General features: G+C 42.4%; 1 protein-coding gene across 2 annotated transcripts in view; it reads left to right on the top strand.

Annotated features, from left to right (window-relative positions):
- The window catches only part of LOC144470758 (PRL-1 phosphatase-like), a 61,992-nt gene that overhangs the window by 22,295 nt on the left and 15,507 nt on the right, over positions 1 to 24,190 (top strand). The window contains exon 1 of one of the 2 annotated variants that reach the window (XM_078182263.1): positions 15,868 to 16,450. The exons of the other annotated variant lie outside the window; for it this stretch is intronic. The gene's annotated coding sequence lies outside the window, so the exon portion shown is untranslated. Of the gene's footprint in view, positions 1 to 15,867; positions 16,451 to 24,190 lie in introns of those variants that run through there. 2 annotated transcript variants of the gene reach the window in all.

The following is a 24,190-nucleotide window of genomic DNA, read 5'->3' as shown; positions in this document are numbered from 1 at the left end:
AGCTCCGTGGCACTTGGCGCTGCGTTTCCGTGGAATTGTAACTTTATGGTTGCGACGTGGTGGGGTCTGGTTTCTCTATATTTGTTGTTAATTCTTTGGTAATATTGTTACATATTGTGTTAATATATTATAGCATTATTTAGGGTTATTGTTATAGGTTTTAGAAGAATTAATTTGATTTATAAAATAGCAGACGTTTGGATTGGGTTATAAGGTATTATTTACCCTGGAACTACCCCTGTTTTTTAAGTAATATTGCAGGGGTTGCGAGCGACTTGGAATACGATTTTAATGATTAAAATATTGTCTGTTGTTTCTGGAAAAAAACAATTTTTTAATAATGCTATTTGTAAATTGATTATATGAAATTATACAATTCCACGAGCAAAATTCCAGTCGATTGTTTAAACGTTTCCATTGACGGCCGCGCACTGCAGCGTCGTCTGGAGGTGTGAGAGGGGGTTGGTGGGTGCGTCACCGGACGCGCAGGACACTAAAAAAATGGGGTCGCCGGCCAAACTTCACATGCCCCCCGCCCCAACCGTGGCTCGGCATCGACTTTCATCCCCTCCGTTTGTCTACGTTCGCGTGAACGGGGTGAACGTACCCCCACGCGAGCCACCCACACCGGCCCGGTGACGTCACCGGAGCGCCGTTCGACGTCATCGTTACGACGTCACCGACACATCACACCGCGGCAACACCCACCCCCGAAAGAGGAGAGAGAGAGAGGGAGAGAGAGTGGGCTCTCTCGGTGACGTCATACGGAGCCTCTCAGCGCGCAGCTTTTCGCCGTGTTCGATCGAGAGAGAGGATTTCATCGTGCCCACGGGTCGTTTGATCTCGGCGAACCTCGTCCGAGATTTCTCGACCGTTCGTAATAGTTTTTGATCGCAATTTTTGAGAATCGCTTCTTTTTTTGTTGACTTTTCGTTGGATTGAACGCGTTTGTCGGTGTTTAGGGCGCTTTTTTGAGTATTTTTTAACCCTTCGCTAGCCGAGAAATTTTAACTCGGAATTCGAAATACTTTTTTGAGTTACAGCGTTTCTATTTCATTTATATTTTTATAGAATTATAATTGTATAGTAATTTGAAGTTATATTATAATTTGGAGGTATATTATAGTTTAAAGTTATATTATAATTTAAAGTTGTATTATAATTTGAAGGTATATTATAATTTAAAGTTATATTACAATTTGAAGTTATATTATAATTTGAAGGTATATTATAACTTAAAGTTATACTATAATTAAAATTATATTACAGAATTTTATATGAAATGGAATTCTATAGCTCGTGTAATAATTTGAAATGGCGAGTCGGTGTCACCAGTCGAGCGCAGAGGGTTAAAGAATGCTTCGTTAGACATTTTTTGAGATTTCAAAGGGGGTGGTTTTTCATCCCTTTCAATATTAAACGTCTTAATCGCTGTTTTATGTGCGAACAATTTAATTAAATTCTGAGGAGGTAGTTTTTAAAGACATTTCTTAGATATTTGGCAATTTGGGGGTGTTCTTTCACCCCTCTTAACATTAAACGCATTAATAACCCTTTCATAACCATTTTTCAAATACAAAGTCTTTTAGGGGTTTCTTGAAAATTGTTTAAAAATTGATGAAGCTCTCCCTTACATAATATAGTAAATTTTGACAACCCTACCACCTCAGAGACTACAATACATAAACAATAAAAATGACTAGCAACCGAAAAGATGAAAGAAGCTCAGAATATCCGAAGAACCAACTGCTCTGTCGCCGAAGTTATTTTTTGTGTTCGGTTTAGCGCGTCGTCCGCCTCTCCAATCCTTTCCATGGCACTATTTATAAATCTCCGATACAAGGTAACTCGCCGGTAGAACGCGTAGCGCGATCTATTTGGTCCGGCTAAGGTCCTTGGCTAAATCCGTGCTTTTCGTTAGAGCCCCGCTAAGTAAACGCCCATTTTCGAGACCGAGACGAAACAGGAGGAGAAAATGTTTCTTGTACGTTTTCGAGATTGCAGAAGTAGGAAAACTTCCTTCTTCGGCAAGAACGGAGAAGAACGAATGGCAAGCAGAAGCGAATCCCGCGGATGAAACTTCTCGAATGCTCGCGCGCGCGTCTGCTTCGACGCTTGGCTTAAGAGGACGGGGAGAAGATCTCCCCGTTTTAAATAACGTCGCTCGACGACCGAACGGGGAAATCTCTCCCACTGTTACCTCGGCGAGACGCGTGGCCCTCGTTCTGCTTGCTTCTCTTGGCTGCCATCGATCAGTCTTGACCTCGGCTTTTCCGCGATCCTTCGAACGATTTCTCTTCGTTTAGACCGTAATTTTTCGGTTCTACAGAAGTTTTTCATTTATACTGTATTTTTTAATTTATACAGAATTTTTTGATTTATACAGTATTTTTTGCGATCTAACTCGGCTTTTTCGCGATCCATTGAACGCTTTCTCTTCATTTATACAGTAATTTTTAATTTATACTGTAAATTTTAATTTATACTACATTTTTTAATTTATACAGTATTTTTTAATTTATACTGTATTTTTTAATATATACAGTATTTTCTAATTTATACTGTATTTTTTAATTTATACAGTATTTTTTAATTTACGCAGTTTTAATTAGCACTCTGATTACCATATACAGTTGATAGAATTTTTTAAAATCGAATTTCTAAAGATTAATTTTTACATGCAATATCGCGCAGCTCACAAACGAAAAATAAGGGCAATCGAGCCATCTTCTCGTCGAAGACGGTAAAGCAGAGCTCTTCAACGAAGCGCTCGTCTATTCGAAGACACCAGAGGCGCGTTAAAATCATAATTTTGACAGCCGCAATTTTCCGCGGTTTCGTTTCCCCCGTCATTCAAATCGCAATCTGTTTTCCGCAACAGCGAGCCGAGCGGGGCAAAATATCAAGCACCCTTTTATCGACTACCGGCGGTGCGGATCACCTTGGAGGAAGATAAATTCGGCGCGTCTACGCCGCGATGATAAATCCCCCGGCGATCTATCGATCATCCCCGTCCATAAATCACGCGGGCCACGGACCGTCGTCGCGACGCCTTCGCAGAAGCGACAGCCGAGGAGAAAGCGTGTGCTGGCGCGCGTGGGTTGAGTCACCCCGCGGGAGGCTCGGGGACGCGTGGCGGCCGCGCGCGGGTCATACCGGACCCCTACGCCGATTGCGCGCTATTGCACGTCGTTGCATAAGGTTGCATAGTTTCGCGTGGTTGTCGCGTCGCGCGAGAGCGACGGAGTCGACGTTGCGTGCTCTTGAGGAGTCAGACATTCGTATAGCGACTCTATGCGCGCTTAAAGGAAGAATGCAGGATTTTTATGCATTTCTGATGCATTCGCGACTCGCGGGACAACCTTACCCGGTGCCGTCCTTACTCTAATTTTAACTCGGAAACTTTCTCAATTGGCCGGCCGAAGTTTTCTGTCGCTACCCTTCGGAAAACGCTGCCGCCGAAGTATGAGAATACTTCTGCAACAGTTGTCGAAGAATTTACCCCCGAGACACGGACCAAAGCATCGCGATTCGTGCAAGTTTCGGTGGTATTGTCGTCGCGATGAAAGGAGACGGTCAATTTTTCGTAGCATTTCTCATTCGTTTCGATCGAATAATTTTTATTGTTCATTCTTTTCGGTCAAATAATTTTTATTATTTTTCATTCCTTTCGGTCGAATAATTTTTATTATTTTTCATAGTCTCTGTAAATAATTCATTACGCTCCCTAAATTATTCCATCTATTTATTCGAATAATTTTGTATTTGTTTTCATGGAATATTTTATTATTTAATTTGATATTCATGAATTTATTTCAATAAATATTCCCCCGGGCTTACAAGAATACCCGGGGGAATTAGAATGACTTTTTACTCAAATAATTCTGTGTATATTTCAATCGAATATTTGACTCGACTGATTGTATATTAGAACAATTCTAATATTTATTAGCAATATATCTAGTATTTATTTTAGTCTCCAATTTATTAATCTTTAGTCTAGCATTTATTAATTTTTAGTCTCCAATTTATTAATTTTTAGTCTTCAATTTATTAATTTTTAGTCTAGTATTTATTAATTTTTAGTCCCGAATTTATTAATTTTTAGTCTATCATTTATTCAGTATTTATTTACCATCGAATAAAATAGTCTTACCAAACTCTTACCAAAATAAAATTACAATCCTCCAAATATCAATTCTTACCGTCCTATAAAATCGTACACGTAAAACGGCGTAAAATCATACTCGTTATTTTCAATCTCTTATCTCGTCATCGCAATAAAATGATACGTCTCTCCGCTTAATAATATGCGAATCGGCCCGTGATTGACGGACCGAGTATGCAATTACATTCTAACGACGCCGCGATCTATTAATAGCGGGAAACAATTCTCTCTTTTGCTCGTGTTACACGGCCGCAAAAGGCGAATACGGTTCGCCGCGTAGTGAAAGGAATCCTATTTGTCGGAAAACGTCGACCGAAAGATTTAATGGCTCGCACCTGTCCGGAGCGGTGTTCGATACCTGCGGGACGGTTCCGCGGTTTTCGGTTAAAAACTCGACGAATATTTTGCAAGTCTGAACTTTTTTTTAGAAAGAGGGATAGATATTATATAACACAATAAATCAAGCTTAAACTACAAATTATTAAGATATTAGGACACCTTAATAAATAATAAGATGCAAATATTAGAGATCAGGAAATATGTTTAAAATTGGATGAAGATAGCTTCGAGAGCAAAGGGTTAATAATCACTGACATCGCGTCGAAGCGGTTCATATATATTACAATAAATCAACCATAAATTACAAATATCGTCTATTACTATCGTCTACTACCATCTGCTATCATCTTATCATCTACACACGAATTTTCATTTGCCAACAATTGATTATTTGCCAAACGAACACTTTTCCTCGTTCTACCGACTACGCGTTAGGAAACAACCGCCCCGCGATCGGGAATAATTTCTCTGATGGCGGCCCGTTGCTATTGCCTCGCCATCCGAGTCGCGTGTGCTTCTCATTTTATGGTAATCCGAAGTTGCTTAGCAGCGGCGAAAATCGATCTCTAAATCAACGCGGCGGTGTTCCCCCGGAGAGTAACTACCTTGGCCGACATTATTGGTCGCCGTTACGAAACGCCGGCGATCGTAACCCCCGGCGGCCGTTTCAAGTGCGTGCATACGCGAGGGACACACGTGCTATCGATTCCGCAGACTTCGTAACCAGTCCGCGTTGCGATTCGGATCCGCCGATTGCTCGGCGCTCCGTCAGCTGTCGCGCGCGCCCCCGGAGGACTCGGTTTTTCCACAGACCCCCGCGCCGTGCGCCAGAAGCGCCGCGATGCTAATTGACTGCGGATCTTTATGCAGAGTATAACGGTTCTCCGCGCGGCGGTTCGCGGAGCAAGGAACCACGTAATCTAGTTCTTCCTGAGCAGTTTAGTCGAAACACGGTGGCCGTCGTTAAGGCGAGTTTCAAGGGTCGGTTTATTCTATTAACACGTTGACGACGGCTTGACCCACAAAATTGCTTGCATTTCACAAAATAGATACTACAATATAGGTTTATGTTATTTTATCCGAACATTATAAACAGATATTCGATAGTAAAAACATAGAAATTCGATATCATAAACTTAACATGATTATTTAATTTTTGTAAATTTCGGACGTCGACTCGCAGAGAAAATCGTGAATATCGGCGCAGGCGTCAACGTGTTAATGGCAATGTAATTCTTTCGAATTAATCCTCGCCTTGCCGAATGGATGTATTTTACCGAATTCGGAGATTACAAGTTAGCAGCGCAAGGATACTTTTGCATCTATTACAAAAATGCATCAGCGCACTCGAAAGAATCGTGATGACCCTGAATCGACCGGCAGATGTATTAAATAAATGTTTGCGAACACGTTCTAAGTAAAGAAACACCGAAAATCACGTGCCGCGCGTTTTCTCATAGAGTAAACCACGCCTCCCAGCCGGTTATTTTAAAACGGCGCTTGTGTTGACGTTGCAGCCTTTTCAGACAATCGTTGCACGTTCTTCTTTCGAAGCGAATATCTGTCGCGATGCACGGGGATATTTTCGGTGGATGCTCGAATGAAATGCTCCGTGGAGAGGAGATTCGGCGAAAAAGCTGGCTCTACCCGGATACAAGAATCGCAGCGATCGCGCGGCACGATAAAGGTGGTCGGTCCGGTAGAAATTCAGACGCGAGAAATTTGCCGAACGTCCGAAGGCGGAGACTTTCACCTTCGACCACTTTTTTTAACCTTCCTCCGCGCTACATCAAAGCGCATCGATTGGACTACTTTCATCGCGCACTCGAGACCCGCGCACCGAGCGGAGGTATATGTATGTATATCGAGACCTCGGCAGAAACTCGGAGTGCCGCCGATTCTTCTTTTATATATTTTTTGCGGACGAGCCGCGATAGAATTCTGCGGAATGGGCGGAAAACGGCACGGGTGTCGCGTCCGTCGTCCGGTTCTATTATTTTCCGGGCGTGTCCGTCATGCTCTCTCTCTCTTTTTCTCTCTCTCTCTCTGGATGCTCGATGCTCGACTTATGCAAAATTGTACCCGTCCAACCTTCCCCGCCGGTGCCCGAAATGTTCCGCAACGTTCCGTGACACTGATCTCGGATTTGATTCGCCTGAGAATTTATTTGCGACGGAATTCGGAAAGGGAAATAAATTATTAAAGTAACAGCAATAGGGTAGTACAGTGTGTTTTGTCGATTTAATTTTTCTTTGTTACTTTTAAAAATTAATCGAATTGTTCTAGTGTCGAAGTGTTCGAATATTAAATTATTCGAGTGAAATATTCGTTTAAAATAAATAAGGAATTATCGGAACAAAGGATCATTTGTATAAAATATTGTTCGCATAAATAGGTTAAATAATCTCTGATTTATGGGAACGAATTATTCGATTGGAATATTCGATTGAAATAAAGGGAGAATCTCCTTCGAAAGAAGAATTCTTCGAATAAATATTCGGATACGATATATTGAAATAATAGATTAATCGTAACAGATTAAAATAAGTAAGATTAAATATTAACAATATTAAATATTAACAATATTAAATAATAAGACTAAATAATCTTAAGCCCAATCGAATAATCCCGAGCAATAATTTATGTCAAGAAATCGATCGAATAAAATATTCGACGATAAAGAATTCGTTCGGATAAAAATCTCGGATAAACATTTCCTCGAAACGTTCGCAACAACGACCAACCGCGATTCCTGGCAGATCGATAAAAATCGTCGACGCGGTCCACCTTTCACCAGTTCACGTTTCGGCGAAACAAAGATAGGCGGCGGCGTTCGAAAAAGAATTATCTGTTCGAGGCCATTCACAAAATTAGCGTATCGCGATCGTATCGCTCGCTTTATCGACCACTTCTCGATCTATTTGCGAACGATTCCCTTATCGGAATTTCGGCTTATCTGGCGACCCTGTCGCGGTGGATCCGCGCGGTGCAACGAACGAGAAAGAAGTAGACGAAGAAAACGAGCGCTTCGATCGTCGTTCGCGAATCTCGTCGATTGCTTTATCGTTGCTCTCGGTCCATCGTTGCGAATAATCTCCGCCGTTCGCCCGTGATAATTACGCGCGGTTTTCCAGCCGATCATGCGCGACTCTTGTGATTCTTATGCTCGTTTCGCCGGAACGGTGATTCTTACGAAAACGTACATAGGTGTTCGCGTCAGCGATTAAAATTTTCTTCCGTTCCCCTCCCCCCCGTAGGAATTCCTGGCCGTGTAAAGAGTCCTGGGATATATGTCAGGCGATTTATGGTTTAATCGAATGCGACTTAAAAATAGCGAGATCCTATTTTAGCGCACGTTGGACGCTGTTTTAAATCGATATCGCTGTCGCGTTACGCTTATATTTAAACGCCGCGGACTAATCAATTTTATTTAAAGGACGAGCTGGTTCCGATAGAGCGGGGAAAAGGTCGGCATCGATTGGCCAGAAGTTTATAGATCGAGGAATACGCGTATGATAATATATTAGTAATGACTGCAATATTTTTTGAATTATTTTTCTACGGCGCGTAGAAAAATAAATTCAATAATTAAAGAATCGAAATTATCATTAATATCATTTTACTAATGGTGCTTTTCAATTCACGCGTCGTGCGTCGATATTAAAAAATATAATGTACTATTATAATATATTACTAGTAACTAATTATATACATTACTAAAGACTGCAATATTTCGTGAATTATTTTCCTTCGGCGCGTGGAAGAATAAATTGAACAATTAAAGAGTCGAAATTTAAATTCACGCGTTGTGCGTCGATGTAGAAAATAAAATAGCGTAATATGTGCTATCATAACAAATTAGTAATAACTATAATACTAATCCTATTACTGATAAAATATAATACTAATACTATTACTAATAAAATATAATATTAATCCTATTATTAATAGCTATAATATCAATCCTATCACAATACTATATTACCGATACGATTACAATGCAATTACCCAGCGCGCGGAAGAACGAGCTGAATAATCACCGGCGATCGAACATAACCTCCGAGCGCTGCAAAATATCGCTTTTAATTCCCGTGGAAATCGGTCGTTTAAACGAAGTCGCCCGCAGCAGGTCCCCGGCATGTTGCCGCTCGTAAAAGAGCCTATAAGCAAGCGCTAATCCATACACCGTGGTATCCGAGACCGCGAAACAGGATTCCGGTTCTCTATGCGATTGCACGCAGCGAGAGGTTGATTCCGATCCGAATGGAATTACGATGCACCGCCTGGAAAATCCTACATAAACGGTACCGAAACGATAAGGGCGTTGTATGTGTACGTGTGTGTATCGGTCGATTGTGCACCGGTTGATCGAGAGAGAGAGAGTCGGCTCCTGGAAAACGCGATCCCTTGCGCGGGGCTTCTACGCTTTTATAACGCTTCGCTCTTGCATACCTTGTCCGTCTCCCCCTCCCCCTCCCTTCGGTTAAAGTGCATCTGCATAGCGCGAATGTCGGCCCGGCGGGGTGCGAGAATTTCTTCGTTCCAGGGAGATCTTCGCTCGCCTGCGTGTTTCTTGCGTTTCCGACGGAGAAACAACGAACTAGTTTCGAGAATTCGCGAACACTGTCTTTGACTAATTAAGGGTGGTTCACCCTGTTTTTGTAGAATTTTTTTAGAGGCAGATTTCGACACGCTGACAATCGTCTCATGAATGTATTTCTTTTGCAAGAGAATATTTTTATTTTTTTTGGAAAAATCGGAGGGTAGAATTGATACTAAAAGATAATTATTTGCTTACGTAAAATTATGTATTTAGAGAATTAATTCTTATGCTTTAGAATTTATCGTAAAACAAATGCTGTAAAGGCACTTAGTTTCGAAATTCTATCTTAAAAATTACTGTTGAATTACTTTCAATAATTACACATCATAAGGCTAAACAATTATTTATTAAATTCCTAGTTCAAGGAGTTAACCTACCCTAACAAGGCATACATTTTTATTCACTTCGTTTATTTCACAAGAAAATTGCGATCTACTTAGCTGAACCCATCGATTAGGAATTTTTAATATTTCTATCGTTTCAACAATTTGATTATTTCCGAAAAATGATTGCTCGCTCAGCCAAGACAGTTTCGTTGAACAGCCCCGGGGAAGGCGTCGCGAAATTAGTGTACCCGTCGCCCGGGCGCTATATGGCGAAGGAAGTTGAAAAAGGTAAAAGGTTCTATTGTCGGAAGGTGACACCCCCCTCCACACCGACAGCGTTGGCCGAAACTGTTAATTGGTGTTGCATTGTGCGGCGGCGCGCCGCGGATATTTACTTTCGCGGGGTTATTTCGTAAAACACTGGGGAGCCGATAATAGAACCGGGGAGAACTTTGTTTAATCCTTGTTAAAAGTTGGTGAGTTCCGTTTCTGTTCGGAACAGTTGCGCAACGCGGCGGACGCGCGAACTCCACTGTTTATTAATAATCCATTGAGAGCGGTTCTCTCGAATTAATCTCGTTCTCCATCGAACTGAGTTTACGCAACGATAATGCGACCGATCATGCGACCGGCTCGCGTTATTCAACGCTGGTCGTAGGAGACCCCCCCTCCCTTCACCATCTTTCTTTATTTCGCCTCTCTTCTCCGCTCTCTCTCTCTAATATTAGACAGAATTATTAAATTTAGCTGAATAATTCTGAGAAAAGAATACGCGACTCGAAGTCATCGTTATCACCGATTCGATTGATAATGAGTAATCCATTCCTTTCCGTCGACGATTGATGACTTCGAGGCGCCCGCGCGTGCTGCACGCTCGCTGCGAAATTCGCCCAGTCGTCGGACTCGTTAAAACAACGCGGCCCGGCAATAAGCGGAGACAGTTCTTCGGCGTTGAATTATTTTTAGATCGGACAAGGAAGACTTTCTTGAATACTGAAACGCCCTCGTTGCCGGCCGGCGTCTCCCTGCATCGCCCGCGATGAATTATGCATCGTTGTTCCCTCTCGTTATTTCCTGAAACCCGCGCGCGGAAAAATGTTCGACGATGGAATCCGCTCGGCGATCGAGCTGATCGGCTCGGCTAAATTAAACCAATGATTCGACCAAACTGCCAGAATTGATGAGAGAATTATTTTGTTATTATTCTTTGTTAAAGGGATAGCAAGGGACTTTTGAGTTACGCCTGAATTTTCCGCCATTTTGCTTTCGAGAATTACGCCATATTTAAAAGAATAAATTGTAATAGAAGAATAGCTCTAAAATTATATTAAACGAGTAACTGTATAACTAAATTATATAAGTAACCCTATAACTGAATTATGAAAGTAACCCTATAAATAAATGATATAATTAACCCTACAAATAAATTATATGATTAACCCAATGAATAAATAATATATAAATTCTAGCAACTCGCTGCACAATTATTGTAGGAATAATCCTCCGTCATTACGAGCTGCGAGAATTACGACAAATAAATACTAACGTAGGAAATACACCGAATGAAACGAACAGGTGCGCTCGCAGACGAATAAATCGCGAACGCCTCGGGAATTACGTGAAACGGCAGACGATAATCCCGGGCTTGTTTCACAGTGTTTAATCTCGTTGTTTAAGAGGAAACTATTAGAATTGGCAAGGTGGCGCGCGTGGGACGCGGCACCGAAATAAAATGGTAAACGCTTCCCGATAGAGGCGGACGATTTATAGGAAGTCCACGGTTAGTTGAACATTTCTCTGACGCAGAAGCGAGGATGCCGACGGGAACGCCAAGAAGATGGTCACCGTTTCGCGCGCCCCGTCGGTGCGATCCACTATTTACGACCTGCGGACTGCGCTTGTCGCGTTAAACATTCCGCGCTGAATTGACGAAGTCGCCGCGGGTACATTGTTTATGAATTGGAACGCGTCCGCTGATAACCTGTATCGAACGCGCGCACGCGAAGTCGTGTAATTCGGCGTCGCCAATCTTGTCGGTGCACCCTTTGAAGTCGGTGCCATTTCAACTGGAAATCCAAAATATTTCTTCAAACTCATAGCGTTTCAATTTTATATAATTTGGAGTGTACATCATGGAATCGAATTTTGTGACTCGTGCAACAGTTGGCAGGTCTTAACAATTTTTTAGATATAATTAAATGCGAGGAAAATTAGCAGATTTCAGCAATTTTTTAAATATAATTAAATGTGAGGAAAATTAACAATTTTTTAAATATAATTAAATCTGAGAGAAATTAGCAGCTCTCAATAATTTTTCAAATATAATTAAATCCGAGAAAAATTAGTTTAAAACGTGGCTTGATAATTTTCAGCGACGCCTTAGAATTAAATACTTCGTCCGCGAAGGGTTAAGGTATCTCAGATCGGTTTATTTTCCCTGTTTATTTCCCCATAGAGGTTTCCAATCGTCGGTCATATTTCTCGAACGAAACGTCGAGGCGGAATTTGATAAATAAAGATAACATCTGCTATACGGTCGCTCTATTTCGAGACCTGTTTCCCCCCCGGAGTCCTCTCTATCGGACGCTATATTTCACAGTCGCGACATCGAGGAAAATGGGATTAATGAATCTGGAAAGATCAAGATATGTATCTATCTCTCCTTCCCCCCACTCTTCTCCCCGGTATTCCTTATCGTTAATGTCTTAAGATAAGAACATTTCCTCGTTAATTGCTTCGTTTGCGGGTTTCCCGGCGTTTCCTGTCGACAATACCGGCTTAGACGACACACAGGGATTCCCGAAAATATTTGAACAGTAGTGTAACGTTGCCTTTCATGCCATATGTTTAATAAATAATGGTATACGCACTCGGTATTTGCGAAATAAAATATATAAGTTGAACGTATTATACGCATCAATGTACAGGAATTTATATATGTATAATTCGTCCACTTTTTCTTAAAATATTGAACATTAGAAATAACTAAATATTTCTTCAATTAGTTGAATATTTATTTTATTAGTTTTCTTCGTGCTTTATGCAGAATATTCTTTTATTTCTATAAAAATAAATGGCTCTGTATACCTGACGAATCATTGTCCACTGAAAAGGGATGCGTTGCTTTATGAGAAGGGGTGAATTGCTTGGAGACCTCCGATATTCTTCGATAGAATTGTAAGAGTTAATTCGGTCGCTTGATGATAGCAAAGGCCTCGACGAGAGGATAGGGTCTGGTACCTGTAAAGCAACGCCGATTAATAAAAGGTATACCTGCCGAACCCGTTATGTCTCGAAGCGTTTTATTACTTTACGACTTTGAGAAACGGGTAGTAAGTGTAACACATCGATGGAAATACTGAACAATGGTAACCTAATCTCTTAGAGAAACGCCCCTGAATTAGAAAGAAAACCCTTCGTTTGTTCGAGAGAGCCGATCTAACGGTGAAAGAATATTTAGGATAGGAAGAATACGATCGACGACGAGGCGAATAGATTTTCTACCATAAAATGCAACACCATATCGCAGAAATGATGGGCTCTCTAGGTAATTTACAGTAACTTTTTCCTGAATGAAAATTGCCTTTAAAGCGTCGTTAGCAAATCTGTAAAGAAAAATAATGACTCGGAATTATTATTATTTCTAGATTGCCAGTGACTTCTAGGATATAATAAATATTATATATAAATATATAATACCATATAAAATAATATATACAAATAATAATAGTAATCACAATTATTATTATTATTATATATTATATAGTGTATACAGATAGAATCCACCTCTTTTAATACACCATCCAGGTGCTGAATATAATTAATATAAAAATTACAATTGCACACTAAAACAAATAACCATGCTCCCTATACACCTGTTGACTGTTCAAGCAATAATTAAGTAATCTACAACCACGTCAAGATCATTATCAATACTCCAGAAGCGAAGAAGAGAATTCCAAGTTTTTAATTTATATTTCCTCTAAGTTTTCCTGTTTGCCTCGTAATCGTAGATTAACAATGAAATAATCTCGAGATACAGACGTACGTGCTTTCTCCTCTTCGAGTGGCTCTACTCTTATTCGTTGACGTCGATAATCCAGATCTACCTTTTTTAATTTATATTTTCCAGAGACTTTCCTGTTGTCCGATCATCGCCGTAGATAAGTAATTAAGTAATCTAAAGGTACAGGGTAACTTCCTCGTTTCATGTAGCCGTGTAATCTTAGTTGAAGCAGCCGATTGCTTCCTTTCTAGTTTATATTTTCTCTAAACTTTCCTGTTAACTGTTTGAGCACCGTACACCGGCCGATAAGTAATCTCTACGGGCACGTAAACGCACTTCCTCATTTCTTAGGTCGCTTTCCTTGTGCCCCGCGTCATCGATGATCAAGCAACAAACTTGCCTCGCTCTCTCGAACAGTTTATTTGTATTTACGTTTTCCACGAGGCTTCCTGTCGACTGTCAATTTAATTAATCTTGAGATTTAAAGTTACTAATTTGCTTTTAATCCTTTATTAGTATATTAAAATAAGTGATATAGACTCAGCAAAATTTAATATATTTCCCAAAAACTTGTCACTGGGAAAAAACAATTTAATTCAATTCTAGTGCCAGTTTAAAAATTTTCTTTGCGACCAATATGTTATATAGAAAAAGTGGTATATACCTAGAAAAATTGAAAAACCTTTTTTACAAAAATTCGTCGCTAGGAATAAATAATTTAATTGATTTCTAATGCCAGTTTATACCTTTTCTTAGCGACCAGTACGTTAAACGAAAATAATATAGACCTAGAAAAATTGAAGAAATAATAACAAAACAAAAATAGTATAAATCTAGAAAAACTGAAAAAAATCTCTCAACAATTTCCGACCGCGACAAATAAACATTTCTGCGGCTATATCGAAATCACCGCGGTCACTGAAACGTTTCCTCGCCGCCTGGAATATTCTCTTGGCGACGCAAAGAAAAAGAAGTGAATGAGCGTAGATTACCGTCGCCGTCGTCTCTTATAGACACGCATAATTTTCCATTGACTCCCTCGCCCGATAAAACTGGTGGTCGCCTATCTATTAATAAGACCCGGCGCGTCGCCGATAAAAAAAAAAAAAAAAAAGAACGGGTGCCGAAGGAATGCTTATTATTCGCCGTCTTTATCTTGGGGAAGGTCAATGCACGGCCTTGTTCGTTCTCAAGTTTTCCTCTTATCTGTCGCTCCGCGCCGGCCCCGATACCCGTCGATCGTCGTAGATCGTGTGCCGCGCGTCCGGTAATCCGCCAAAAAAGCGATCCAGGACAGGCCGCCACCGCCTCAAACGCGAAACGGTACATCGCGGTTTATTATCTGGTTGCTCATCGCGTTTCGCGAGCGTTTATATATTACAGTCATTCGAGGCTAAACGTTCACGCACCACGTTTATAAGGTATTTTAATCTCGAGGGCGTTTTAATCTCGTTTACACTTCGCTGTTTACGCTTTACTATTTCAAGTTGTACGCAAATTTACATTATTCTAGATAAACCGTGGCTCGCCGGCGAGGCGCAGGAACGCGCGGACCGCCTGACATTTCGCGCGGAGTTTAACGCTATTTTTATAGCAACAACGGATACTTTTTAAATATTCCAATTTTAAGTTATTTTTCAAGTTTGTTTCTACAGAAATTGCTGACCTTTCGTATAATTGTTAAATTAATTTAGTAGCGTGATTTTCCACCGGCTTCTCGTGAACCTAAAATTGTGTATATGGTATAGTAATTTCTACCACGAGTTGCCTTAAGAATTTCATAACTGCCTGTAATTTTAATTAACGCGTTCGGTACCGACAATCGACCACTAAAATCTCGACATAATTAAAGCGTTATGAAAGTGTACCATAGAACGAATTGCAACAGCTTCTATAACAAAAATCGTGCAAAGCCATAATTAACGTAATCGTCTTGCTCGTACAAGACAAAGAAGTCGATGTAGGCACTGGATGGTGGCAGCGTTAAACGCTGGGGAATATCGAAATTCCATGGATTTTAGTGTTTAATTGCGGGCGACGAACGTGTTAAACGCAAAGGCGTCGGAGGACACTTTTTCCTCAAAATACACGCAATAACGCTATTGTTGCGATGTATAGTTAAATCGACGAAGGTGCAAAGAGAAGGATGGAGTTGAAAAACTAAAAGGTCTAATTCGAGCAGATCCCCTGGAACGTGGGTGAAACGCAACAGACCGATCGAAATTTGTTCACGCCCGAGCGCCGCTCGTAGCCGTCGCCGGCGGTCACGAACAACGTCACAGGGGAACGGAGCGGCGTTATTGGTCCGTCGTAACGTCACGGTCACGTTGGTGGGGCGAGGCCGGGGGAAGGCGGCGGTGTGGGAAGGGAGAGTCGGCGAGAGGAGGGCAGAGAGCGGCGGCGGCGGCGGTCTCGTCGGGTGTGCTATTTCCATCGGCGCGCTACCGCTGGCCCAGATTCGATGCGACCGTCGCGGACTGTACGCGACAACCGACTCTGCCCGCGAGTTCGCTGGGCCTCCCGGCTCCATCCTCATCGAGCAACCGCGACACCAGTTCCCATCGCCGACGACCCTGTGCACGCGTGTTCGTCCAAGCAGCAGCGGCAGTCCATGAAAATCCAGCGCGGGTTTCACACCGAAATCGACGACGTCCGGAAGTCTCGCGCGGAATTGCTCGCCGCTTCTGGCCGGTGGATCGCAGCGGCCGTCTCCGCGACCTGGCGGAACCACGCGCGCTAAGTGCGACACCCCCGTGACCCCCGAGACCTCGACAGAGTGTATCGTAGTGCCCGTAAGATGTGACTTCCAAGTGCCGTGGTGGTCTCCACACGCAGTTCTACGGACATCAACGACCGTGTGACAAGAAGAGTCGACCGTCGTCCATCAATCCGCGATTCTGATACGCCGTCCCTGTTAGACCGTTTCTACGCTGATCGTCCACGCCTCGAGAACACGCGGGACGCGTTGCGAGGAACGACGTCTGGCCGCCTCGACAAATGACCTCAAGGTACGCCTGGCCGAGGCCAGCATTTTTGCAAAGGGAAACCACTGCTCCGTGTCCGCTAGCTTTTCGTTCAGCCCTGGTTCTAGCTACATTGTCCACCAATAACCTCTCGTTCAGCCTTGTTTCTATCCTCCGAAAGGGTAGCATGTCGAGGTCATGCAAGAGGAACATGTATCACTCGCGTATTATACTACGGTTCATAGATTTTCTCTTAGAGTTAGGTAGAGACGGCGTGTGACTTCGAGTTGGGAGATTTTGAACGACACCTCAGAGGCTTCGATCAACTCCTCCAGTGTTTAATATGCACGCCGCGCGGCATTGTATAACACTTTATTTACCGGAAGCCTGTTAATTAGGCTCGACAGAGCTGTTGTCGAAGCTCCATAAATTCCTTTCGGATGATAATTTAAAAAAAAACCCTTGACAATTTAGGTTCAGATTCTTTCACTGATTATTTCACTGATCGTGAGATGAGATAGTTTTTCCGAAGAATTTCTCGAAGCATTCTGAACCATTGCTTCCAATATATCTAATAATAATTTTATAAAAGAAAGATCGCCGGTGAACGTAAATGTTTACGAAGAATTTTGATCTGCGGCGACCTTTGCGTGACATACAGACGGGAGAAGATAATGTTAAGTGCGAGTAATGCGATTTAAATAACATCGCGACGTAACAGAAAGTCGTAAAGACAATGTAGCCGACTTTCGCTATACCTTTTAATTTATTTACACGTCGTAAACAATGTCCTCTGTCGTCACGTGTCTTCGAATGCTAGAAAATATTTCTAGCTGTATAATAGCACGCGGGAAAGATGCGCCTAGTCTATTCTCGGCGTCGAAACATTTCAAAACAAAGTTTGGCTTGTTCTCGCGCCGCTTGCTGCAACGTCCACGGCAATTTAGCTTTAATGTCACTCGCGCGGGATATGAAATTGGTGGAAGGGGTTGGAGGGGTCTGGAGGAGGGATTATTTACTATTCGAAAGAGTGTGTCCTACCACGGTTACGAGAGAAGCCGCTCCTGGCCGCGTTCCGTCACGTGGCCGAATTTCCGCCGATTACACGGCCGATAGCTCATTCAAGCCTCGCCTCGGAGACGAACAGGTCGCGCGCGGATTCCTTGGCATTGCCGGGCCGCTTCGGCGCTACCCTCTATGCCAGCCGGTGGATTGTTAACCCTTCCCGCTCGGAGCTGTCTTCGTTATATTTGAAAATTATTTCCTGGTTTTTCTATTTTTAGAGATTTATTGCGATTTTTGTATGTGAAGTTGAGCTTGTTAGCAAGTATTAGGATATGGACGATATTTATTTGTTGGTTAGCACGTTCGTCGCCGCGTCACCCATATCTGGATGACACTAATTTCTGAGCAATTTTGAAAATTGATTTTTATCGCAATATATTTGAGCAAAATGAATTCGAATGCGAAAGAGTCCTAATGCCATCCCCTATTCGATCCTCTCGCAATGGCATCGGCGAACTCAAAATTCGAAGGAGGCGGTGGTCGGCGCTTTGTTTTCAATTCTGTGTTTCTGGCCGCGGAGATTCGTCGCGGCGGGCGCGACGAAAAGAAGCAAATACAACGCGCGAACGAAATGCAACCATTGTGCCCCGGTTGCCGCGACGCTCCTCTTTCTGTTCTTGCTTTTTTCAACCCTTTTTTAGCGCCGAACTGGTACGAATTGCTTGCAAGCACGAAATAAAAGGCGTCGGACACGCGGAAAGCGCTTTTGTCTATATCGTTGTTGGCTATACTTGAAAAATATTGCATCCTTAATATTCTTACGAAATAGCGTATTGGAAATGGATGTTTAAATACATTTAAACTAAGGTGTAGTTTTAAATAAAAGAAACTTTATTTTACGGTGCGTGAGGAAGCTCTTTTCTATGCAGATGCTTTTCTACAACTGACCGTGGCCTTTCCGGAACCCCAAAAAGAAACTCGGGTCCCCTTGTAATTCGAAACTGTTATGCTTGTGCCTCACAAGGCCAAGCACTTATACGAGGTGTATATTTTCCTATCTTAATTTCCATCGCTTCTAAGAACATTGATTTGTTTTTGTCCATGCACAAATATCGTATTGTGGATAATACGTAATATTCCAATATAGCGATTTCATTTCTTATTTCGCCTTCTTTATTGAATTCGGTAATTATAAAATATTACAAAATTCTTGCAATTCTTTCGGAAACATTATCAAACTACAACAAATGAGTTTCGTACATTTCAGTCGAGTGCACACGACTCTTCTAGTCGGCACTAAAAGGGTTAATTGCCAGGTCGCCGTTTCAATATTAGTTGCAACGAAATCATTTCTGTTCCCGACGTTTCAACCCCCGTATGTCGCGGTTCTAAAACCGCCGCCGCTGTTGCGGCGTAGTAAGGCGGTGCGTAATCGATCGACTGATTTTTCTCTCTCCGGCCCGGCTCGTTATTGCTAAATGCGGAGCCGGGCACGTGGGAGGATACGTGCGCGCTGTCCGCGCGACCCTGTCCATCCGATGTTCAGCGGACCGCACACGGGTTACGAATTCGTAACGGACTCGCGCGAAACTTAAAGCGGCCGTTTCTATACTATTTTTGTCGACGCGCCACCGTTCTCCAGGCACATTGAACTTACGCGTGACCCGCACCGCCGTTGGAACTCGAGATACGCGGACCCCGAGTATATACGTCTCTCTTCGTTAATTAGGTTGTCGCTAGCTCCTTCCATGGAAACTACTCGGTTACCAATTATGGCAAGCTTTGGATTTGTTGAACATTTAAGGCACGATTCTCTTTATGGATGCGGTATTAAGTTATCGAAAACTGTGTTGGATATTATCGGAAAATTTCTGTAATATTTCACTTTTTATTTCTGTAATATTTCATTTTTTATTTCTGCAATATTTTATTTTCTATTTCGATAATATTTTATTTTTTATTTCTGTCATATTTAATTCTTCACCCATCTACATCTACCCCATCCGTAAAAATATTCCAAAAAAGTCTTAAAAGACTTAGGGTACTTTCAACCCCTAAAATGACAGAATCTAAAACAAAAGCCTGCTTCGCGACTGGCTCCAGCGCTTGTTCCGTCTAAAACGAGAATAGCGCGGGCCAAAATAATTCGTGCCGTTCGAAGCTTGTACGCTATCTGCTCGAACCGGCAAGAATCATTGCGCAAGCATTCGTTCGCGTCGCAGATATGGCTGCGATGCGTTCGATTGCATTCGCAAAACTGTTTGCGCAGCGGGGGTATTGCGTTTTCGTGTACTCGCTACGGAAGCTGACTGCCTTGGGAACGCGGCGCGGCGACGGGCACACCTGCGGACGTTACGCTGCTAACGTAATCGTCTTAGAAATCGCGGTACCCAGCGGGCTGACCTTGGCTCGCGCCAGAGGAGCTCGTGAATTTCAGAGCTCGACTGCTATTTTTGAGCCGAACAGACGTCCGCGATCGACGGACATGTTGCTCTTTTACCCTTTTTTTCCTCATCTCTCTCTCTCTCGTCTTTCTCGTCTTCCTTTCGTCTTATCTCTCGTCGCCCCGCGACGATCACACCTGTAGCCGCAGAACCGCTTTGCTAATGCGAACAGACGTTCGCCTAGATGGGAAAAACGACGAATTTTTCGAGGCATTTTATTCCGCGTCATTCGATCGTCACGCGACGTATACGTGATCCGCGATCATTTGACGGCGCGACCCCGTCGCCCGCCCATGGCTTGCCCTCGTTTTTCGGAGACAGCTAATGTCACGGATTGTCTGATTTACTGCTGATAACGAAAAACGGAGCGGTGCTTTTTTTTAGGTACAAATATACGTGATTCATGCGGATCTTTGTGCAACGTGAAATCGTCCGCGTTAATCACCGAGAAGCCAAACAGAGCTTCATTTTCTTATTAAACGATTTTTACAAGTCTTGAATGTTTTATTTTATTTTTCAAGATTTATTTTAACGTAAGTTTGAACTTGAGATAATTTATTTTAATTATCGAAGGAAACTTAGAGATCGCCCCTTAAATATCACGATTTTATTACAGAAAATATCTGCAACCTTAATACAATAATAACAGACATAATAATCCGATTTTATATTCCATACCTAATTAAACATTCACCATTACCTCTCAACATGACATATTAACTCACAATTACACATTAATTATATCTTTCACTTCCGCCTATTTCACTTCATAATCCAATAAACCCTGACAGAAAAAGTTGAAGAATATTTCTGCCATAAATGCATCAAATCCGCGGTTCAGTTATTATACCATGTACCAGGTAGAGCCGTGAAGTTACGCAATTTGCTTTTCAATTATAATCGAGTTAAATAAAATCCACAATACGGAGATTTCTAGGTCAGCGGCGCGGCGATTAAAGCGTTCGGCTGTTTCGCGAGCAGCGGCAGCAGGAAATCGTTGAATCAGATTAGAGCCGTGCGAACTACTTTATCAACATTTTCGTAATCTGAATGAAATCATGGGGCTATTTTAAGAAACATTTTTTTCCGAACGCTCTTTCGCGGCGCGGCCGTCGCCGAGGGAAGGTGCGAATAAATCGTCTTCTCCCGGCGATATTCGCAGCGATTTTAACGGCGGCGTTGCGTAGCCGCGATATAACAAATTGAGAGACCAATTAGGGCCGGTGCCACGGGGGTTCAATGTTTCAACTGGACGGAGACGGCGCGCCGACGACAAGCGTCGCGACGCCTGTTCAGACGGGTCTATAGTATAGATATAAGTATAGTGTAAATATACGTATAGTATAGATATACATATAGTACAGAAGAGATACGTATAGTATAAATATATGTATAGTATAGATATACATATAGAATACATAGATTTACATATAGTATAGATGTACGTATAATATAGATACACATGTAGAATAAATACTCATATAGTATATTTGTACATGTATAAACTATATAGATAAAAACTATAAATATAAGTTTAATATAGATACACATATAGTACATCTATGCACGTGTAAACTCTACGCGTATTGTAGGGAGCGCGACTATAGCCAAGAAATGTTTGAAATTCTTCGAACCAATTGAACGACGGCTAGACCGCCGCGAACTGGTTCGATGACATAATTTCCCCCAGCTTCGAACTGGAACGAACGATCCGACGCGCGGCTAACCGAAGAGATACGTACATACACTCACGATTGAATAATCGGTTCTTGTGCGTGCACGGTAACCTTCGCTCGAGATCACCATAGCTGGTAACGTTCGGAGATTATTATAACTGCGCCGGCCGGGCTAACTTTATCGGGCCCTCTTCATCTTAGATAGCGGACGGGGGCTCTATAGTCTCACGGTTTATGGCTCTGTGTCGCTTGGAATTCCGGGTCACAGGTTCTCTTTGTAAAAAGACAGGACTTTTTCAGTTGTTTTATAATGGTTGTTTATCACCCATTTTTATCATTATTAATTTCCATAAAAATCAGACTGTCTATCACATTGTTACGAGCCGAGGGCTAAAGGCAGTTGCGGGTGACCGAGGATTCGTTTGTTAGTAGGATTTGTGTAGTTATTGAATCGTAGATGAGCCGCCGTTTATTTCACCGACGGGTGCTACGAGTAGGGGATTGAGAGTAACCCGTAGATGGGCCGCCGTTTATTTCACCGACGGGTGCTACGAATTACTATAAGGATTAGCTCGTAGATGAGCCGCCGTTTATTTCACCGACGGGTGCTACGAGCCGGATGGTTAGGATCTACTCGTAGATGAGCCGCCGTTTATTTCACCGACGGGTGCTACGAGTAGGGGATTGAGAGTAACCCGTAGATGGGCCGCCGTTTATTTCACCGACGGGTGCTACGAATTACTATAAGGATTAGCTCGTAGATGAGCCGCCGTTTATTTCACCGACGGGTGCTACGAGCCGGAATAAGGGTTAGGAAATAAGGAATATTTTAGCCTCGTAACTTCTTTAAGTTGATGTACCTCGAGCGGCAAAGGTACACCGTGGTGGATTTAATACTAGTTACTGGACGAAAAAGGAATTTGGATTTGAAATGAATTTAACTCTAGGTTAAATTAAAATTGACAAAATATATTACAAAGAAAGGCTGTTACAAGTGTGACTGTGTATTCGCGGTACCTAGGTCCCGTGCTCTCGGTTTTGACGCACTGAGAAATGCGGGGGGTTCGTACGGCCCGTTTGCTCAAAGACTCACTTTAAGCTTTTTAAGGCTTGATAGACTATGGTATAGAATCGAAGCGCGATCTTTACTCTGGTGTCGTATCTGGTACACTGCCCCAATGATGGATGAAAACGGGGCCCTTTTATACCCCGAGATTTGAAGTAAATCTGGGGGTAGGAATGCGTCTATGGTTTGTTATGAAGTTTTCTGTTTATGCGGAGACTGCGACGCTCGGCGTTTTCTGTTTATGCGGCGCCGTTTGTTTATCTAAGATGCGGTGGATACGTCTCGGGCGATTGTAGGGGAGTCTAGAATTTTTCTGGCGATGGAATATTTGAAAAATACACGGTACGACCGGGTCCGTACGTAACAACATATACTCCACTATTTCCTATTGTTCTCATTTCACCGTCCTTTGGCATCTATATTATAGACGCTTCCGCGGCAAAAAGTGCCGCGAATAATCAGCGACTTGTTGCCGAAGCGGTGCGGCAAGCGATCGGATATTTTCGCGGCACTTTTTCTCGGAACGAGAAAAAAAACGCATCGTTGCAGCAGCGTCTGTGTTGTTCGACAGGAGGCAGAAGAGAATCGCGTGTATTGCGGTGAACCGTGACAAAGAGAGCGCGCGTGGTGTCCCGCGTTACATTTATAGACCGCGACGGGGGGGGTTGCACGGTAAACACGTGCTTGCCGAATAAATATAGGCGCATTCCAAATGTCAGGATCATGTGTGTGCACACGCGTCTCTATTCCCGAGAAAACGTCCTCGTGCTCGCGCGGAGTTACGGTTTCATTCGGGATCGTGTGACGACAGGCAGCCAGCAAGCGATCGAGGGAAGCGCCGCGCGGAATTGATCGTCGATCGATCAGCTTTCCGAGAAACCGATGGTCTATGAAGCGGCGCGCCTCGTCCCTAGCCGCGAATTCGATGCACTCGCGGCATTCGGCGATCCTATGCACACAATCTACGCCGACTGCAAAATAAACTCTGGAAGCCGCGTTGTTGGACTCGAATGATGGCGATGAAAGTTTCGGGGAATTATCGCGTCGTATCGTGTCATGAGTAATATCTGTTTTATTAGGATTTATGTTAATTGATTTGGATTTATTTGGAAACGAGTTTTAGGGGTTAGATCTGCTATCGAGTAAATTAAATTTTATAAGGAGTTACGATATGGAATTTGTGTTTAGCTACAAATCTGAGACGTTCTTAACGTTCCTATCGTTTTCGATAATCTTCCAACGTATTAAGGTGGATTATATTTAATTAAATCGTCGATTCGGTGGTTGTCAATCTTGATAGATTCCGTCAGCACGTTTATCATCGCCAAGGCCACAAGTCTTCGTCGCGATATATTTAATATCATCCTTCGAAGTAAACCGTTCCCGCCGCTCCGTTTCTATCTTTAAAAAATAGTTTTCCTAAATCACATTATTCCCAAATTGTATAATTAATAATTAGCGGATACAGTAAACAAAAATCTAAGTCTTCTATTGCATACACTATCAACAATTTTTAAAAATATAAACAGTATTTATAACTTAAAAATTACTTTAGAACAAGAGGTAAAACAATTTTGATCGGTGCCTCAGCCTT

Source organism: Augochlora pura, chromosome 6 (assembly GCF_028453695.1).
Source record: "Augochlora pura isolate Apur16 chromosome 6, APUR_v2.2.1, whole genome shotgun sequence".
NCBI lineage: Eukaryota > Metazoa > Arthropoda > Insecta > Hymenoptera > Halictidae > Augochlora > Augochlora pura.
Note: the sequence above shows the minus strand (reverse complement) of the source record. Positions and strands in the feature narration are given on the sequence as shown.